The 21,180-nt window shown below is 36.8% G+C and overlaps 1 long non-coding RNA gene across 1 annotated transcript; it reads left to right on the top strand.

The window, feature by feature from the left end:
- The first annotated feature begins 16,029 nt into the window (after window positions 1-16,029).
- Window positions 16,030-19,166, top strand: LOC104113992 (uncharacterized). The gene is made up of 3 exons (XR_690308.4): window positions 16,030-16,315; window positions 17,775-17,927; window positions 18,870-19,166. It is a non-coding gene; the product is annotated as an uncharacterized lncRNA (long non-coding RNA).
- The last annotated feature ends 2,014 nt before the right edge of the window (window positions 19,167-21,180 follow it).

Genomic DNA, 21,180 nt, shown 5'->3' with positions numbered 1-21,180 from the left:
TATTCTTGAACTATGCAAAATTGTCCTAAGTTTATTCGAATGCAGAAACCAAAGAGAACGTTTTGTAAGAGTTGCCTAAACTGAGTGGCCTAATTGTCATTACAAAGACCACGCCTCAAAAAGTGTTCATGTATATTCTTTTGGCAACACTTTTCAAGTATAGTTGATAAGCATGTATTTTGATCGATTATTTGGTCTCTTTTACTTGCGATTTAGCTCAAAAATACTTAAAGACATTCTCGAAACTAACAAAATATGCTTACTTGCAGAAATATTGTGATATAAGCTAAAAAAGTCAAAATCAACTTATAAAGGATCAAAAGTGAACAAGAACCAAAATAGGGCAAAACGGCTAGCAGTGCGGGCTGCACAATTCTAGTGCGACCGCAGAGAGGAGATTCAGAGAATGGTATTTGGGCAAGCTGAAGGAGTGTGGATCGCACCAAAATTGTGCGGCCGCAGAATAACAAGTGCGGCCGCACTCACTATTATGAGGTCCGCAGGAGTGAAGAATCATAGAGTTGGATTCAAGTTCAAAATCAAGAAGTGCAGACCACATCATTTTTATGCGATCGCACAATCAGAAGCGTGCCCGCACTCATTTTTATGCGGACCGTAGAAGCCCCGAAGTTCCAAGCCCAAAACTCCAAGAATGCGGACCGCACAATAACTGTGCGGATCACACCAGAATTATGCAGCCGCACAACCTCCACAAGGGCAATTTTGTCAGATATTTTCGGTTTAGTATAAATAGAACTTTTTTTTATTTTTAGGTTAAGTGACGTTGGAGAAGAGCACCTGAGTCGTTTTCTTTGCTATTTTGAGGATTTTTGTACTATATTAACATCTATACATTAGATTTTATTTCCTAATCAATTAATATGCATTCTATCTTAATTTCTTCTTTGATTTCTGTACTTTCCACACGTAGCTAAATCTTTAGCTAGGGTTGTGACCCAACTCTAGTGTGGGTATTTGATGGGTGTTTAATTTAGGGCTTATATTTTTATTGGGATGGTCATATTTTGCCTTGTTCAAGATTGAACCCTAAAATCAATGGTTGCAAACATTGATTCATGCCTATTTGACTTAGCCTCTACTTGAGAAAGAGAGACTAAGTCTAGGAAAACTTTGCTAACAAGAAATTGGGGTGAACTCAAGAAATTTATAGCTCCAATTAAAGGGTTAAACCTAGAGATAGTAATACCTAGCTTGAGCTAATATCACTTGTATTGTGCAAATACCCAATTGGACTTGAGAATGCCAGATTGGGCAAGATCGCTCAAACTACCGAGAGGTATAGAGTGTGTACACGTATGTGATTGCTATATCATGACCCCTACTAATCAAATTTGCCCTAGAGTTTACAACCCATTAGATAACCACCTAGGTAGAAGTCACGACCCTAGTCCCTTTTAATCATTTGAAAAACTCAAAACCAAAAATATTGTCCTTAGTTTTATACTTGCAAATAATAGAGTAAAGTAGAAGTAGAACACCAATCAAGTTTGTGGAAGTGTAATTGGAGCCAAAACTTGCAATTAACTTAGATATACACTTAATCCCATATTCTAACTCCCTGTGGATTCGATCCCGACCTTCGTTGGGTTTATTATTGCATTGACCACCTCATTACTTAATTGTGGTATGGTTTGGCCGAGATCAGTAGTCTAAAATTAACGTGGCCTTAGACCAAATTTGTTGTAATGACGCCAAGACGGTGACGTTGGCTATGCCAAGTTTGCCACGGTTATAGTGGAGGGGTGCATTGAGTTATGTTACTAGCAGGGTTGTGTCATTTCTAAAAGCTATGTGGATGGTTAAGAAGAGGTATGATGCTTATCTAGCCTTTGTGAGAGATGTCAGTGCTGATACTCCTACCGTTGAGTCAGTTCCAGTAGTGAGAGACTTCCCAGATATATTTCCAGCAGATCTTCCGAGCATGCTGTCCGATAGGGATATCGATTTTGATATTGACTTGTTGTCGGGCACTCATCCCATTCCTATTCCACCATATCGTATGGCCCTAGTAAAGTTGGAGGAGTTAAATGAGTAGTTGCAAGAGTTGCTTGATAAGGGTTTCATTTGGCCTAGTGTGTCTCCGTGGGGTGTTTCGGTCTTGCTTTTGAAGAAGAAGGATGGTTTTATGCACATGTGTACTAATTATCGGCAGTTGAACAAGGTTACAGTGAAAACCAGGTATCTATTGCCACGCATTGGTGACTTATTTGATCATCTAGAAGGTGCCAGAGTGTTATCAAAGATTGATTTGCGGTCATGTTATCATCAGTTAAAGATTCGAGATCTGAATATCCCGAAGACTACCTTTAAGATTCGGTATGACCACTACGAGTTCCTTGTGATGTCATTTGGGTTGACCAACGCCCTAGCAACATTTATGCACCTGATGAACAGTGTATTCCAGCCATATCTTGATTTATTCGTTATTGTGTTTATTAACGACATCTTGGTGTACTCCCGCAGTCAGGAAGATCATGAGCATCACCCGAGGATCATGCTCCAGACCTTGAGAGAGAAGAAGTTGTATGTATAATTCTCAAAGTGTGAATTCTAGCTTGATTCGGTGGCATTTTTGGGTCATGTGGTATCGAGTGAGGGGATCAAGGTAAATACGAAGAAGATCGAAGTAGTTCAGAGTTACCCCAGACCATCTTCATCTACTGAGATTTAGAGTTTCCTTGGTTTGGCCGGGTATTATCGTCGTTTCGTAGAGGGTTTCTCATCTATTGCAGCACCTATGACCAGATTGACCCCGAAGGGTACTCTTTCAGATGGTCCGAGGATTGTGAGGCGAGCTTTCAAAAGCTCAAGACTGCTTTGACTATAACCCCAGTATTGGTGTTGCCTACGGGTTTGGGGTCTTATACTGTGTATTGTGATGCATCATGTGTTGTCCTTTGGCGTGGTGTTGATGCAAGGCGGTATGGTGATTGCCTATACGTCTAGATAGATGAAGACCCATTAGAAATATTATCCGGTCCACGACTTGGAGTTGGCAGCTATTGTTCATGCATTGAAGATTTGGCGGCGATATTTGTATAGTTTCTATTGTGAGGTCTTTACCGACCACCGGAGCCTACAACATCTGTTCAAATAGAAATATCTTAACTTGCGGCAGCGGAGATGGTTAGAGTTGATTAAGGACTATGATATCACTATTCTATATTATCTTGGGAAGTCCAATATGGTTGATGCCTTGAGTCAAAAGGCGGAGAGTTTGGGCAGTTTATCATATCTACCAGCAGCAAAGAGGCCACTAGCCCTAGATGTTCAGGCCTTGGCCAACCAGTTTGTTAGATTGGATGTTTCGGAGCCCAGTCGAGTTCTTGCTTGCGTGATTTCTCGGTCTTCTCTATATGATCTCATCAGAGAGCGTCAGTTGGACGACCTCCATTTGCTTGTCTTTAAGGACACAGTTCAGCGTGGTGATGCCAAAGAGGTTTCTATTGGAGATAACAGTGTGTTGCGGATGTAGGGTCGATTATGTCTGCCCAATGTGGATGGGTTGCGTGAGTTGATTCTTGAAGAGGCCCACAGTTTACGGTACTCCATTCATCCGGGTGCCGCTAAGATGTATCAGGATTTGAGGCAGCACTATTGGTGGAGGAGAATAAAGAAAGACATAGTAAAGTATGTAGCTTGGTGCCTAAATTATCAGCAAGTGAAGTATAAGCATTAGAGTTCAGGCAGTTTTCTTTAGAGACTCGAGAAGAAATTTGACACGATATGGGTGATTGTGGATAGGTTGACCAAGTTGGATCATTTCATTATGGTAGTGACTACCTATTCTTCAGAGCAACTGGCTCAGATCTATATCCGCGAGATTGTCCGACTCAATGGCGTGCCGGTATCCATCATCTCTAGCCGGGTACGCAATTCACATCGCGTTCCTTGAGAGTTGTATATCGTGAGCTAGGCATACAGGTTGAGTTGAGTACGGCATTCCCCCCTAGATGGACGGACAATCCGAGCACACCATTGCAGATATTGGAGGATATGTTTCATGCCTGCATTATGGATATTGGAGGTTCTTGGGATCAGTTCTTGCCGCTTGCGGACTTTGCCTACAATAACAGCTACCAATAGAGTATTCAGATGGCTCCTTATGAGGCCATATATGGGAGACAATTTCGTTCCCCAGTTGGTTGGTTTGAGTCGAGAGAGGATAAGTTATTAGGCACATATTTGGTTCGAGATGCCTCGGAGAAGGTCAAGTTGTTCTAGGATCAGCTTCGTACAACCTAATCTAGACATAAAAGTTATGCGGATCGGAAGGCTTGTGATGTTGAATTCTTGGTTGGAGAGCGAGTCTTGCTTAGGGTTTCACCCATGAAGGATGTGATGAGGTTTAGGAAGAAGGGCAAGTTGTGCCCAAGGTGTATCAGACCTTTTGAGATCCTTGAGAGGATTGGTTAGGTGGCCTACAAGCTTGCACCGCCGCCTAGTTTGTCTGCGGTTCATCCGTGTTCCATGTCTCTATGTTCCGAAAGTATTACGATGATATGTCTCATGTTTTAGACTTCAGCATAGTCCAATTGGACGAAGATTTGACTTATATTGAGGAGCCGCTGGATATCTTGGATAGACATGTCCGGAAATTGAGATCAAAGAACATTGCTTCAGTGAAGATTCACTGGAAGGGTCATCCGGTCGAGAAGGCGACCTGGGAGACCGAGCACGACATGCAGAGTCGTTATCCTCATCTATTTATCCCTTCATGTATGTCTTTATGCACGTCAAGGATGAACGTTTGTTTTAAGAGGGGATAATGTAATGACCTGACCCGTCGTTTTATGTAATTACGCCCCATTACCCCTATCTATGCTTCATACATGTGTGTTTATAACTTTATGACTTGTGGGGTTGGTTAGTTTCATTCCGGAAAGCTTTCGGGTTGATTCGGACCTTTGGGTAAGTGATTCTAATCTATTTCTAATCATATTCCATCAATATATCTTAGATTTAAACATCAAAATCATGTGAAACTTTGTCAAGTTCTTTAAAAATAAGAATTTGAGTTTTGAGAGTCGATTTGGACTTGAATTTCTAAACTAATCATATATATGAACTCGCGGAGTCATGGATAGTTGGAATCTACCATTGGACCCGGGTTTTGACTAGGAAACCATGGGTTGACTTTCGTTGACTTTTTGAAAAAAAATGTAAAGATCATAGCTTTATCTATTTGTAATTGATTCTCCTTGCATTATTTGATGACATCAAGTCGATTTTGGTTAGATTTGAGCCATGTGGAGGCGAATTTTAGGGGGGAAGCTATTTTTGAGGGTTGAATTTGCCTAGTTGAGGTAAGTATCTTGCCTAACTTTGTGTGTGTGGGAGGGGGGGAGGGAGGGGGAACTACCCTTTAGTATTTGGGATTGATTGTGTCTATTATGCTATGTTAAAGTCGTGTACGTAAGGTGACGAGTGGGTACATGGGTTGTATGTGGTATTTGACCAGTTTAAGCTACTTAGACTCTTTCCATGATTTAATTGAAACGTCATATCATATTCTAAATTCTCGTAGTCAATTTATTCTTACTTGTGTTAATCTATCCTTACATGCCCTAGATGACTTGTTTAACACTTGTTCTACATCCTACTTGAATTGCTCCCATGCTTTATTTGAACTTGTTGCCCCTTTTATTGTTACATGTTATCTATTTCATTGTTGATTATCATTATTTGAAGTCATTGTACATGTTATCTCTTTTATCGTTGATTATCATTATTTTAAGTCATTTTTACAAGTTATCTCTTGCATTGCTATTATTCTTATTTGAAGTCATGTTATCTCTCCCATTGTGAGTTATTTCTATTTAGTTCGTGGTTACACATTATCTTTCTCATGGTTGAGTTATTGGTGTTGAAGTTGTGAAAGTTGTATCACATTGAGGCGAAGTTGTTAATTGATGAGATATCTTTCTTGTTGAGAATTTTACATTTATTGTTATTGTTGATATTTTTGTACACGTTGTGGTGGAGACATGGGCTATTGTTGTGGAAACTTTAATATTGTGGATTGTTGGCAAGTTGTAATATATGGGCATTTGTGGTGCGAGTTATTATTGTGATGTGATATTGACGCTCATGGGGCGATATAAGGCTAGGGGTTAATGTGCATGTGGCGGTATAAGGTGGGACTTATGTGTGTGTTGCTTGTAAGGGAATTACGTGAAGCCACACGACGTCATAAGGTGGGCTAAAGTGCATGTAGCTATTTCGGGAAAAATATTTTCAAAACTATTTAAATGTAAGGCTCATACGACGGTATAAGGAAAGATTGTGATTGAAATTGAGAAATGTGAATATGAGACGGTACCTAGATTGTGATTCTTGTTATATACGAGGCAGTACGTCGGTTGTGATTCTTATTGTATGCGAGGTGGTACATCATTGTGATTATTGTTGTTTAATCTTGTTGCAAAGAGTTATTGGGTGAGAACCCTTCTTGTTGTTTTAATCTTTCGTGTTCTATTAGTTATTGTCCGTATATGACCATTGTGGTTCTTCTTAGTTGTTTCATTTATGTTATTTCTATGCTTACAACCCTTTCATTAGCCTGTGTTATCGACTTGTTTCATATACCACGTTGTTGCATATCTTTTTGTGCAGATCCAGGTACATCTGCTTGTGTCGGGCGTTAGTGAGCGACTGTTAGCTCCTTTACGGAGACTTCAATGTATGCTTGCTCAGCGGCCGTATGCCTCAGATTCACCTTCCTTTATCTTTACTTCCTGTTATATTTTCATTCATACAGTGATGTAGTAGATATTTTAGCTTACTATGTAGAGCTTATGACTTAGTTCCACCGATTTTGGGAAAGTATTTGTTGAGATTCTGTTTCGGGAGATTTTATGAGTTTATTAGACTTGTTTTAGTATTTCTGTTAATTATTTTTGTCAAGCTATTATTGAATGTTAGGCTTACCTAGTCGTAGAGACTAAGTGCCATCACGACATCCTACGGAGGGAAATTAGGATCGTGACATATTAGGATGAGATCCTTGTGATTAGTTCATATGTTTTGTTTCTCCGTTGTGGAATGGATTCGTAGTATGATACCTATGGGGAGTTGTACCTGATGTACTTGTTCCATAGTTCTCCCATGCGTTTCTTTTTTATATTCAGTTATATTCGAGTTGTGCTTATTGGGGTTTAGATTGCAAGGTATGTGCCCAGGTGGCGTTAGGTGTAACTTGTTGATTGGGTGAGTGGTTATGAGATTTACATGTTTCTTACATCATTTGAAGTGTTGGGAAGGTTTAGAACAGGGTTCTAGTTGATACGAGGTTGATTACCGGGCAGCTATTGTGGTTAGAATTATTGCTATGCGCATATGAGTGACGTGCTCCGTCATCTAGTTATACCGTGTGAGCATACTTATGGTTTGTTGCAACTGGTTGAGTTTGATACATGGTATATGTGAGGGGATCAGGTCTTTGAGGGGTGATCAGATGCTGAAATTTGGTCCTAACCCTTATCGGTATGGGCAAAAGGAATAATCTTTAGTTGAGATATTGTTGTCGGGCCTATGTGAATTGGGGTTACTTGGGATCACTCGTGAGTATATGTACAGTGAGTTCATTCTGTGATTTGATGACTTCAGAACGGTACTTGGCACGTTCGAGGACAAACGTTTGTTTATGAGAGGGAGAATGTGATGACCCGGCCGGTCGTTTTGAGCTATAAAGTTCCGTTCGATGGTTTTTGGTTTTGAGTAGCTTCGTATTATGGATTTTGACTTGTGTGTACGGTCGGTTTTGATTTTCGGGCGATTTGGGATTGATTTGGAAGAACGGTCATTATTTTAGAAGCTTAAGTGGTAAGAGTTAACCGGAGTTTGACTTTTGTGAAGACGACTTCGGAATGGTATTTTTATGATTCCATTAGCTTCATATGGTGAGTTTGGACTTAGACATGTGTCCGGATTTAGATTTGGAGATCCGTAGGTTGATATGATGTTTTTGGTGAAAATTGGAATGTTGAAGGTTTGTAAGGTTGAGAGGTTTGAGCGGGAATTGACTTTGTCGATATCGGCTTTGGATTGTGATTCCGTGAGATGGTATAGGTCCGTTGTGTCATTTGGGACTTGCATACAAAATTTGAGGTCATTCTGAGTTGAATTGATATGATTCAGCGTGAGTGTTGGAAGTTGAAAGTTCATTAGGCTTGAATTGAAGTGCGATCCGTAGTTTTGATGTTGTTTGATGTGATATGAGGCCCCGAGCAGGTCCACATTATGTTATGGGAGTGGTTAGTATGATTGGACGGGGTCCCAAGGGCCTCGGGTGTATTTCAGATGGGCTATGGGCCATTTCGTGAGATGGTATAGGTCCGTTGTGTCATTTGGGACTTGCATACAAAATTTGAGGTCATTCTGAGTTGAATTGATATGATTCAGCGTGAGTGTTGGAAGTTGAAAGTTCATTAGGCTTGAATTGAAGTGCGATCCATAGTTTTAATGTTGTTTGATGTGATATGAGACCCCGAGCAGGTCCACATTATGTTATGGGAGTGGTTAGTATGATTGGACGGGGTCCCAGGGGCCTCGGGTGTGTTTCGGATGGGCTATGGGCCATTTCTCCTTGTTTTGGGTTTGTTGTCAAGTGATATATGGTGTTCTTCATCGCGATCGCTGCTAAGGAGTCGTGTTTGCATAGAGAGAATTTGGCAGCAGTCATTTTGTTCTTCGTGATCGTGATGATGCGACCACGTACGCGAAGCTTGGAAGACTTTTGCTTTCACGTTCGCGTGCTATGTTCCGTGATCTTGTATAAGGATAGCTGGAAGGGGCATCACGTGATTTGTTATCCGCATTCGCGTGAGAGACACCACGTTCCCGTAGGTTGCTGGAGATTGTGAGTCGCGTTCACGACTAGAGTATCGCATTCGCGAAGAATGTTTTGTGCAGCTGGGTGAGTTTTATCTTCACGATCGCGAAGGTAATTCCGCGATCACGATGAGTAATACCTGGGCAGACTTATATTTACTCTATTTCGAGGGCTTTTGTTATTTTATCACTTTTTGAGTTAGAGAACTCTGATTTGGGTGATTTTGGAGGGGATTTTCACGTTTTGGATTGGGGTAAGTATTCTTGACTCAAATATGGTTATATTTCATGATTTTATCCTTGTTTTTATCATTTAATTAGTGATTTGAATTTGAAAAATTAGGAATTTTAGTAAAAACTTTCTAAAACATAAAATGATGATTTGAAGGCTGATTTGAGGTCGAAATTGGATGATTTTGGTATAGTTGGACTCGTATCGGAATGTGTGTTCAGATTTTGTTGGTTTTGTCGGGTTCCGAGGTGCTAGCCCGGGGTTAACTTTTTGGTTTTCATTAAAGATCGAAGATTTTATACCAGAATTGTTTCCTATGGCTTTTATTTATGATATTAAGTTATTTTAGCTATATTCGAGTTGTCCGGAGGTTGTTTCACACGGGAAGAGCTTTTTAGAGTATTGATTTAACTTCTTTTGAGGTAAGTATGCCTAACTTTGTGTGAGGAAAACTACCCCTAGGAATTGGATTGATTGTATTATTTGAATTATGTGAAAGACGTATACGCGAGGTGACGAGTGCGTACTCGAGCTTATATGTGGTGTTTGACCGGTTAGACTCCTAAGCTTCTTTCATTCATTAATTGAAATTGTCATATCATGTTATATCCTCCATGTTATGTTTACTCTTACATGCTTTATTGAAGTTTTTAGCACATGCTCTATCTTTTATTTGTCATGTTTACTCTTATTTGCTTATTTGAAGTTGTTACCTATTTTATTGTCAGGTTACCTCTTTTATTGTTGAATGATTCTTATTTGAAGTTGCTATCACATGATGTCCATTCTTTGTGGAGTTATCCTCATGCATTTAGACGTAGTTGCTATTTCAAGCCATATCTTTCATTATTAGCTTATGTCATACACTAGAATTTGAAGTTGTCATTTCATGGAAATACCTTCAATATTGAGTTTATTCTTAAGCACTTAATTGAAGTTGAAGTTATTGAGAGCCATTAACCTTTTCTAGTTCAAGTTATTGTTAAATGAAGTATCTTTCATTGTTGAATTATTTTTCCCGTTTTATTTTGTTGTTATTGAGATTCTTGTACACATCGTGATTGAGTCGTGTGCTATGTGTTATGGTGATATTACTATTGTTGATTTGGAAAGGTGTGGCATTGGGTACTTATGGTATGAGTTGATATGTCGTATTGTTGTGATGTTATCACATGTGAATTTTTTGTGTGGTTTGATTGTTGCTATGCGAAGTATAATAGTGGCATCTCACCGTTATTGATTGTGCGGAGTGATACGGGTGGCTAATGATACATTGTTAGGGCGGAGTGATACTGTTGGCTATTGATATATTGTCAGGGAGGAGTGATACGGGTGACTATTGATATACTATCCAGGCAGAGTGATACAGGCGGATATTTATGTTATTGTCTGGGCAAAGTAATACATGTAGCTATTGTGTTAGATGTATGAGCGGAGCGATACAGGTGGCTATTATGATATTATCAATACGGAGATATCAGAGTGGTTATATCAGGGATGAAATGTGATGGCTTGGGGGCATAATGTTAATGATATTCGTGTGATGGCGTGATTTTCCATGTGTAGGTCATACACGTTACGTGACTTGTTGTGTTGTTACCAATGAGCTACTCGATGTCTTTGATATTACTTGTTGAATTGGACTGTAATAGTACACTCGCACAAACATATACCATAACATGCAGTTTACACTAGTTTAGGAGTATGAAACTTGACATTTATTGATTATGTACATGTATTCTTGTATTCTCTGCTTCTATTGTGATATTGAGTCTGTGACCACGCCAGCGAATTGTGATATAGAGCATGTGACCACGCTGGGCGGATTATGATAGTGAGCATGTGACCATGCCGAGCGAATTGAGGTATTGACACATAAGTTGTTCGTGCAACACATGAGTTGTCCGTGCGGTTGTGATTGATAATGTGGGCACGAGATGCCATGTGTATATGATTTTTGATTTGGGACTCGTGACTTGTGGTTTTGAGGAGTGGTATTTCAGAGTAATTCGTTGTGAGCGACTTGATTATTTGGTTGTCATTTGCTTATCTTATTTGGTTTCATCGTTACTTTAGCAGTATTCTGCTTACTTTACTGTTTTTATCACATGTTTATTCCTTGTTACAATTTACTGTTTTCTTGCTTCCATTATTAGCTTTATACTTACATACTATACATATTATTATGTCTAGTAGGTGTCTTGACTTGTACCTCGTCACTACTCTACCGAGGTTAGTCTTGATACTTAGTGGGTATCGACCGTGGTGTACTCATACTACACTTCTCCATATTTTTGTGCAAATCCAAGTATTGAAGATAACGGACACATGCATAGTTAGCTTCTTGATCGCGGGGATTCAATATAGAGCTGCTTGGTCGCCGCAGTCCCTCACAGTCCTTTCCTTACATTACTACTGTCAATCTCTATCCGAGTAGTATTGTATTTTGAGTTATGTTATATATTCAGGAGAGTTCATGACTCTGTACTACCTAGTCTTGGGGATTTGTAGTGATTATCGTCGTGTTGTCATGTATCACCTTTAAACTTTTCATTTATATAAATTTATGTTCATAATATCATGTTTAACTAATTTAGTTGTCGTACGTAATCAGCTTAATTAGTTTTAGAGACTAGGTGATATCACGACGCCTAAGGCGAGATTTTGGGTCGTGACATAACGCAAAACCAAGTTTATAGTACAATACATACTATTACATTATGTATAATCTTATATTGCAACCTACGTTGAGAAAGAGACGAAGGAGAATTGAAAATAAAAGATAAGTGGAAGCAGATGTCCCAAATAGGTAAACACGTGTAACAGAAAAAAGAGAAATAGTCAAGGACTGCATTTTGAATGTACATGTGGGCAAAATATTCATTCACCAATAACGTAAAACTAAGTTTATAGTACTAACACACATTACATCGAGGAAAATGTATTGTTACTTTACTTGCCACATTTGTTTTGATTGTTACTTAAATTTTATTATAGCGCATAGTTAAATTAATCATTATGTAATGATAAAAAGTGTCACTTTATGAAAAGCCAGATTTGATATTGTAGCCTTATCACTTTGCTTTTTTTCTTCATCTTACCCTTTCTTTTTATTAAATAATCACATGTTATCTTTTACCATACTTTTTATATAATAATTTTATTATGTATTCTATTTTTTTTAAGTAATATTGCAAGTTTATTTTTCATATTATTTGTGCGTGACATCATGAAACGACGAAAAACGATACAATCTCTCCAAACGCTGTATTCATCAAACAATATAATAAATTACAATACGACACGTAATGGAACGCTTGTTCTCGATGGATGCTCCAATAGCTGCTATTCCCCAGCTATTGGCGAGTGGAATTTGATTATACCAAGATTAACATCGGATAAGTATGACCACACTATTCATACTAAACTTGCTTATACCAGACCAACATCGAATAAGTATGACCTACTATCATCCATATTAGCATTGAGCAAGTTTGAGTGTGTCCAAAACTATTTACGTACTAATTTCAGATTTTGGTTGCACTGTGCTACCTAAGATTTGTGTCAAAAGGAGAGGTTATATTTACGTGAAAGGAAAATAGGAAGAAGTTTATTGTCCAATTAGTATTTCGTTTGTATGATGCCCAGGGGTGGATCTACGTTGTGGGTTGAGGGGTCACGGGACCCCGTTAGTCTCGGTAAAAATCAGGGGCGGACCTACGTTGTGGGTTGAGGGGTCACGGGACCCCGTTAGTCTCGGTAAAAATACTGTATATATATGTTATATATATATATATATATATATGTCCATATATATGGGACCCAATAAATATTTGAGTTGTGCCCCCAAACAGAGAAAGGCTGATGGAGAAGTAGTTGTGTTGGACAATTAAATTCGCTCATTGGCTGGATGACGAAGGTTCGAAACCCTACTTCAGCCTTTTCTCCTTTTTGTTTTAGTTCTTGGAATATAACAGTTTTTATACTTAATAGTTAATACTCTGCAAATTGCGTTATTTTTAACTTTTATCTTCTTTTTGAATTCAACTATAGCTTAGTACTAATATACATAATAGTCAACTTAATTAGTTTTATTCTTTTTCAAATCTCTACCTTAAAATTAAAAGTCTCAAATTGCAACATATCGCACCACAAATAGAAAAATTAGAATTCTTCTACAACTGTCTTCTTCAACAATCACTTTGACTCTGACTCGGCAATAACAATTGAGAGTTTGAAACCCTTGTTCAGTTATTTGACTATTAATATGCCCATAATCTTGATTTCTTTACTAAATTTTGATAATTTAAAGTTTGGACGCCCCTTTGATCATTAGCCTCTTTTTCATTTATTAAAATACTAATCATACTTAATCAAACATCTTCCCTTCCCATATCATTTATTTTGCGAAGAAATCTCTCTTTGTTCAGTGCTTTCTTTTTCTTTAGAACTTCTTTTTGTTTATATTTGAATGGTAAGTCATCATAATATTAAGTTTTCAAATAGTTGCACACCAAATTTTATCGCTAGTGATTAGCATACTGTGGTGCACCCGTCTTTCTCTAATCCTGAGTCCGCCTCTGATGACGTCTGCAGTTCCGAAGTTGATGTCGCGGGTTGACCGCTTTGTGGCCTGGCATTTCCTTCAACAGCTCAGGGGTGTTTTTAAATCGTTGGAATCGTCTTTTTCCATTTTTTCTATAAACTAGTAGGGGTGTCCTGGGCTTTACTCTGGGCCCAACAAGAACAAATATACACACATATATATATATATATATATATAACGATTAAAATATCCTTAAAACCTTGATCGACTTTTATACTATTAAATATTTATATAATTTAAGGATGTAATTATAAATTATCCAAAATTGAAATTCTTTTCGGATTTAAATTGCACATAGCAGATCCTACAAAGTTTATAGTTTATTTCCATTAGGATTCATATTAGATACGATTTATATATCCGATAAATGTTAAAATTTTCATTAGGTCTCTTACAATTTATACGCTTAGAATTCTTGTCAGTGCTACATAGTTCTAAGGGAAATATGATTATTTATAGAGTTATCATGGACAAACGGTGGACTAAATTTCAGGAGGAGATTGAACTAGCTCCAAGGACGCTCTTTGTTTTCACTTTCAGCAACATCTGTTGTGCTTCTTGTTTTAAATGAAGGTTGCATTTGATTGGGTTAGTTTTTGTTCTACAGTCAAACCTCAGTATAACAACCTCGTTTGTTTTGATATTTTTTGACTTTTATAGTGAATGACTGTTATACACCTATATCAGTATTTGGCGTTTAAATATTTTTTGGATAGATAAAAATTATCCAAAAATTAATTATTTTTCCTTTTTAATATTTAAAATCTCAAAAGATATGCATATATTACAACAACAACAACAACAACAACAATCCAGTATAATCCCTCTAATGGGGTCTGGGGAGGGTAGTGTGTACGCAGACCTTACCCCTACCCCGAAGGAGTAGAAAGGCTGTCTCCGAAAGACCCTCGGCTAAAAAAATAATAATAAAAAGACAAAATGACAAAATGACAAAAAGGAAACAATATTAGTATCACAACAACAATCATAGGATAAATAGGAACACCATGAAATCCTAAACCTATACATATTTAAACTCTAAAGCAGACATTTTAAAGCTACTTAGAAAAATAAATTATGTCAAGATTGATGGAAGAACTTTATAATTGTAGCGTGTTTCATAGATTTTATTCTTTACTAATATAACACTTGAATTGACGAAGGTTCGTGTCCAAATTTGTAACAAAAAGGTATCCAATAACTTTTCCTTGAAGACAATCTAAAAGTTTAACAATTAAATTTTCTATCTAAATATTTTTTGAAATTTGTCCAATGGAAAAGATGTCATATGCGAATCTTCAAATCTTCAAATCTTATATATTATGCAAGATAGAAACTTTGTTTAATGAAAAAAAATGTGTGCATAGTTTTAGAATTATTAATAGTAGTCTTAAAAATTCCGTATGGCTGTTGTAGAGGGGTAATTTTAAAAAGAGTGTTCTGCTATAAATATGGTCATTGCTGTTATAGGTAAAAAGTTGTTATAGAGAGGTAACATATAACTTAAAAAATCGGTTCTGAGAAAAATTTGACTTTTATAGTGAATGACTGTCATATAGAGATGCTGTTATAGAGAGATGTGACTATATATCTCTTTTTGTGCATGTGAATATAAATATTTTGAACACAAATCGTATGTTAGCTAGATCTTCAGTATTTTCCCTTTTTATTTTATTGAAGGTTGGGTTGGGTTAGTTTATTTGTTTTTTTATGTATTTTTTACTCTATGTATGCATAAATTTTATGTGCAAAATCATAGAAGAGAAGATTATTTGGCAAAAGACAACAATAAAACAAGTTAATATTAGAAAAGCGTCTTTTTTTTTCCTCACAAAAATGCGAGTTTTTCTTTTCTTATGTCAAGATGGTACTTCTCTAATTCTGGTTCACTCAGCTACACATTCCTATTCCTACATCTTAGAAGAGGGAATAACAGAGAGCTCTCCGTCAACATGCTTGCTTCCTCACGAGGGTAAATTGGTCATTTCATGCGTTATTATGCTTAAATTCTCTATTGTGCCCGTTTTTGCTGTTAACGTGTTCTGATCTGAAGTAGAGTCCAAAGCTACTTAGCTACCGTGTCACCATGTCAGTAGTTCAGAGACGAACTAGAATTTGAAGTCCACTTATTGATAATTTATTTGGGTGCAAAATTACAAAGATGTATTTTTCTTTTGTTTTAGTATTTTAGAGGAGCTTTTGTTTATAAAAAAGGAAAAATATAATTCTGATTTTGCAAGGAAACTAGTAGGTTCCTTTATTTAGAGCTTTGTCGTAGTTGGTGCTTTTTAAAAAATAAAAAATAAAGGGAAGCGTGGTGAAAAACACCATGAAATGTGTTGCTTTCAAGGGGGCTCAAACCTACCTGCGTGTTCTCCGTGAGAAGAAGCAGCCCCAACTGAACCAATACACCTTTTGTTACCGGGTTAGGGGTGACATATTTTTTATTTAAATTGTGAATTTTTCAATAATGTAGTGTTGGGAAAAAGTCATTGGGTTCAGAGTGTTCGCCCGAACCGCACACACTGCTGCAGCTCCGCTCCTGCAGTCAGTCCCCACTGCCCTCTTTTGGTTAATTTGCTTTCTCTCTCCTCATGTCAACGCTCAAGTTTTGTTATTCCAAGGTAATTCGATAGTTCAAAATTTAGTTTATTGATCTATGTTTTCGTATGACGAAGCTTCATCTCTGTTCTTGTGACTTTCTGATTTTGTGTTCTTCCTATGGCCTTTAATTCCTCTGTAAGTTTCTTTCTGCTTTAATATTTCACTTTGTTTTTTTGAATGTTTACTGTCGTCTGATTGCTTCGCCCCAACTTTGTAATTGATTTGTTTTATTGACATGCAAATGGGTAATTTGCGCAAAAATTGAGTTGATCCTTGCAATTTTTGACATTTTACAGCCGGAAAACACTCTATTTCGCGGTCTGTGGCAAACTACTTAAATTTAATTTAATTTTTACTCCATAGATCACCAAAAAGTTTATTGTCAGATCTGATGCAAGAGGAAAATTTACAGTGATGGGAAGTTCGCATGTAGAACAACAATTTCTCACTGTGAATGGTTAAGCTATGAGATTGTAGTTTAGCTATGAGATCATAAGACTTTGCACATGTCCTTGATATAGAAAGCTTAACGAAACAGTGTTAGAAGCAAAGTTGCTTTTTTGCTTAAACATTTGAAGAATATGTTGCATAAAAATCCCTATAGGCATGATTACTAAGTGCAAATAGGTAGAACATATGTGTGCACGATTAAGTGTCCATATGGAAAAGGTTGGCTCCTAGCTCGCTACAGTCCTAGAAATTGCTCTACTGTTACTATGGAAGTATTTTCAATTTTATTTCTTTAATTATAAACCTATTTACCTTCTACACAATTCTGATGACGAAAGAATTTGTAGATTTCTTACAAATGTAAATTGATCTTGTGTAGTTTTAGAAGCACGGAGTTTGTCGATAAAAGATGAGAAACACTAAAATAACCTCTAGATCTAATAGTTACAAACACAGAATCCAGTTTCACTATAGAACCTTAGTCAGAGTGTAGCCCAGATATACATAGGTCCAGTTAAAAAAAGAAAAATACTTCTGATTTACTGCTCTTTATGATTCTGTCACATATTTACAACTTTTTCCATGTTTTCCCTGCTATATTTCTCAACATTCTGACAGTTTCCAGTAGAATAAACGATATACTGTATTTTGACAAAGTTTTCCTGCATTATTAAATTTGGTGTGTAAGTTTAAGACATTAGGGAAATAACACTGTAATTATGCCATTATGGTACCTATTACTTTCATATATGTTGTCACTTGAAAGTTTTACAACTTTAGCTTCAGTCTTTCACTTTAACCGTTGTCTTGAGCTCATCCGACGAAGAATGAAACTAACATACCAAAACCACATACACATTTATTCAATTTTTTAAATGATAGTGTGTTTTACAATGGAATAACTTTGACGTAGCCCAGTATTGAATTCATATACCTTTCCATTGTCAGTAGAATAAACAACAAACTCTCCTGCTTAAAGTCTACTAAGATACTTTTTGGCTTGATTTCTGTGAACTATTTGAACTGCAGATATCTCAAAGTAACAAGTTTGTGAAGAAATGTCTTCTGACCGAAGGAACAAACATATACAGAAGATACAAAAGAGGAATCCTTAGTGAAAAAATGGATTGCAGAAGCATCCGTAGGAGAAGATTGCTGTGTTATTATATACACTGACGTCTGGTATATATATTGCCACAGTCCTTATTAAAAGTTATAATCATTGACATCCTTGCTGGTGCTAAAACATGTGAACTTCTTTAGAGGAAAACATGTGAACTTGTAGCTATCTTTTTTCCATGGTTAACAGCACTGCACAAATATCACATTCCTCAAACAAACACATAAATCACTGGGACCAAATTAAAATACATGTATAGCCCATCAAAGCAGAAAAAACTTAACAGTTTACGATAAAATGTCATTCGACGAAATCACTATTTTAACATGCTAATCAGAAAAGATTGAATTGCATATTTAGACAACGAACAAAACCTTGTTGTTATTTTTATATGTCAGAACTTGCTAGATTCTAGACCCGTTAAGGTTTCTCTCATTTTGATTGAATAGTAAAAATGGATATTTGTTTGTCATAAGGTCTCTTTATATAGAAAAAAACTATTGTTACTGTTAGACTGTGGTAGTTTTGATATTTTCATATTCATTTGTGAATTAACCCACAGTCTGCTGATGCATTTCCGATCATAATAACTGGTGAACTGGTATATTCCATTTCATTTTCCTTGTACTCTAAACCGAAAATGTTATTTATGCTATGCAGCATGTGCTACATCTACATCTGGATGGTCATGAAGAATAACAACTGCTGTCATTCATATTTTATTTCTTGTGCAACCGTCATTTGAACCTTAATATTCTGTGCTAGGATTGGTTAATCGAACTTGTCTATGTCCGTGCTCTTAAGCATACTATACTATGTTTTTAGAGTATTGTACATGTGGTCTGTCAAGTCGTTGCTTAAACATAATGTTTATCTATACATTTTACAATTATGTCTTCTAATTATATAGTGGCTAGCTTTATTTCACTGTTGCTAGAGTTGATTTGACATAATAATTTATCATCTTTGTTGATAAAAATTCTAATTGTTGCTATCTTGCACAGATCCATATCAGCAGTACATGCTGGAAGACCATATGACTTTGGCATTAAGGTTTCTGTATTTGTTGGTTTGTACATCCAAAGCATTCCACTGAGAAATAACAAAATATTAGAAATAGATGGCATATAAAGAGTAACATTTCTGTAATAACTCTATAATCTTCTATTTCTCTTTTAGACACAAGCTCATTCTTGGCGGATATTGTCACTATACCTCAATTTATAAAAGCAAAGCTTTGTTCATGTTGGGCTCGGGAAAAGCCCGGGCTACCCTTACTAGTCTATTGATAAGTGTTGATACATTGAGTGTTTGCTTTTCTTTTTTGCTTTGTGTTTTGGGGTTTTATGAAAAACGTGGTCATCTTTAGTACGTATCGATTAGTGTATCTTAATGTTAATGCACTTAAACTGCTTTAGGAAGATTTCTGAGGTCAGTATTAATAATTATGCAATAAATAGTTACTTTTATAGAAGATGTAATTAATCACATTTGATTAAAAACAATTCTTTGGTATGTAGGAAATTATCCAAGTCACAAGCATCATTTGCTCTTGAATTATACAATACAATTCCCCACGAAGGAGTGTCAATGTATCGACCCCAAAATTCTACCTTATGAATCGTGATGACCCATAATTATTAAGACTAGGTAATCCTAACACACATTGAGAATTTAACAGAATTAACGACTAAGCTATTAATCTAAAACTGAGAAATGACATAAATAAACCATAACAGAACAATCTCAAAATCTCAAAGTCATACAATCTCAAAATCGGCGGTACAAAGTCATAAGCTCTACTGAAATACACTAGGAATCTCTATTACAATACTGTTCAGAAATAAAAGAAACAGTAGCATATGATCACTAGAAGCTGACTCCGAGGCTTGCGAGCGTCAGACAAATATATCTTGAAGTCTCAGCGAAGTCTGAATCAACTCACTAGAGTTTGACACGTGAAGAGGTACTTGGATCTACACAAATATGTGTGCAGAAGTATAGCATGAGTACACCACAACATTACCTAGTAAGTATAAAGACTAACCTTAGTGGAGTAGTGACGGGGTCATGTCAAGACACCTACTAGATATAGAAACTGTCAAGACCCAAATCCCATAATAGTTTGGGATGGCGCCCAACGATATTGTTAGGCAAGCGAACTTGAACCTCAAATTTAATTATTCATTTTAACTTTTAAACTTAGAAATTTAATTAGATAAATAGAAATTAAACCTAGAATTCATGGAAACATACACACTGCTTTACTAAAATAACGAGTACAAATAGTACATAAAGTAAAGTGATAGTAACAACAAGTACAACTGCGAAAGTCGACAAGAAGCCCCCAAAACCCGGTGTCACAAGTGGATGAGCCATCTAGGGAAAATACAAAACCATTACATCTAGTGTCTGAAATGAAGTAGATGGAAATTATAAATAAGATAAAGGGAGACTCCGGGTGCTGCAGATCTAGGCATAGAAGGCAACTCACTACTAAGTCTCTGTGATGCATCTACGTGCCCGTGTGACCACTCAAAGCACCTGCATCGTACCTGCACAATCAGTACAGAAGTGTAGCGTGAGTACGTAAATCAACATGACTTAGTAAGTATCTAGTCCAACCTCGAAAAAGTAGTGTCGAAGGGTCGCCTTGACGCTTAGTAGTTTTCAAATAACTAAATACATAAAGTAGACAAGTATGAAACACAACAAGTAACAACAAAATAAATAAGATTTAATAATAAGCTTCTAAATATATATTATTGCAAAATCACTAAAATATCATAACTAGCCTCGAAGGCACAATATCAATCAATATCAATACCACATCAAATCTCAAGTGTTACGCAGGAGTTTGCCGAGGCGAATGACCCGATCCCATAAGAATAACTCACAATACTGCCGAAACGAACAATCCGATCCCGTAAGAGTAATTATTAATCCCCCTGAGGCGAACGGTCTGATCCCGTAAGAGTAGAGAGATTCTCTTGCTCGCAAAAATACATGCGAGTCGAGAAGACACGAAACTACCGTTCATCAAATATTTCACAATTTCCAAAGGAAGAGACTCGGTCAATATTTTATTCTAGTCTCAATCTTAGTAATAAGTTAAAGAAATCAAATACACAAGATTAATTCAAATAGCACATTTTAAGGCATGATGTGAATCTAAATCTATCCGAATATAAATATGAATATAGTTACACACAGACTCTCATCACCTCGTACGTACATAGCCCCCACAACAAGTAGCACACAATAATTTATACACCTAAGGGGATAATTCCCTCTTACAAGATTAGGCAAGAGACT

This window comes from Nicotiana tomentosiformis, chromosome 11 (assembly GCF_000390325.3).
Source record: "Nicotiana tomentosiformis chromosome 11, ASM39032v3, whole genome shotgun sequence".
In the NCBI taxonomy this organism is placed as follows: Eukaryota; Viridiplantae; Streptophyta; class Magnoliopsida; order Solanales; family Solanaceae; genus Nicotiana; species Nicotiana tomentosiformis.
This window is presented reverse-complemented; position numbering and strand designations above follow the sequence as displayed.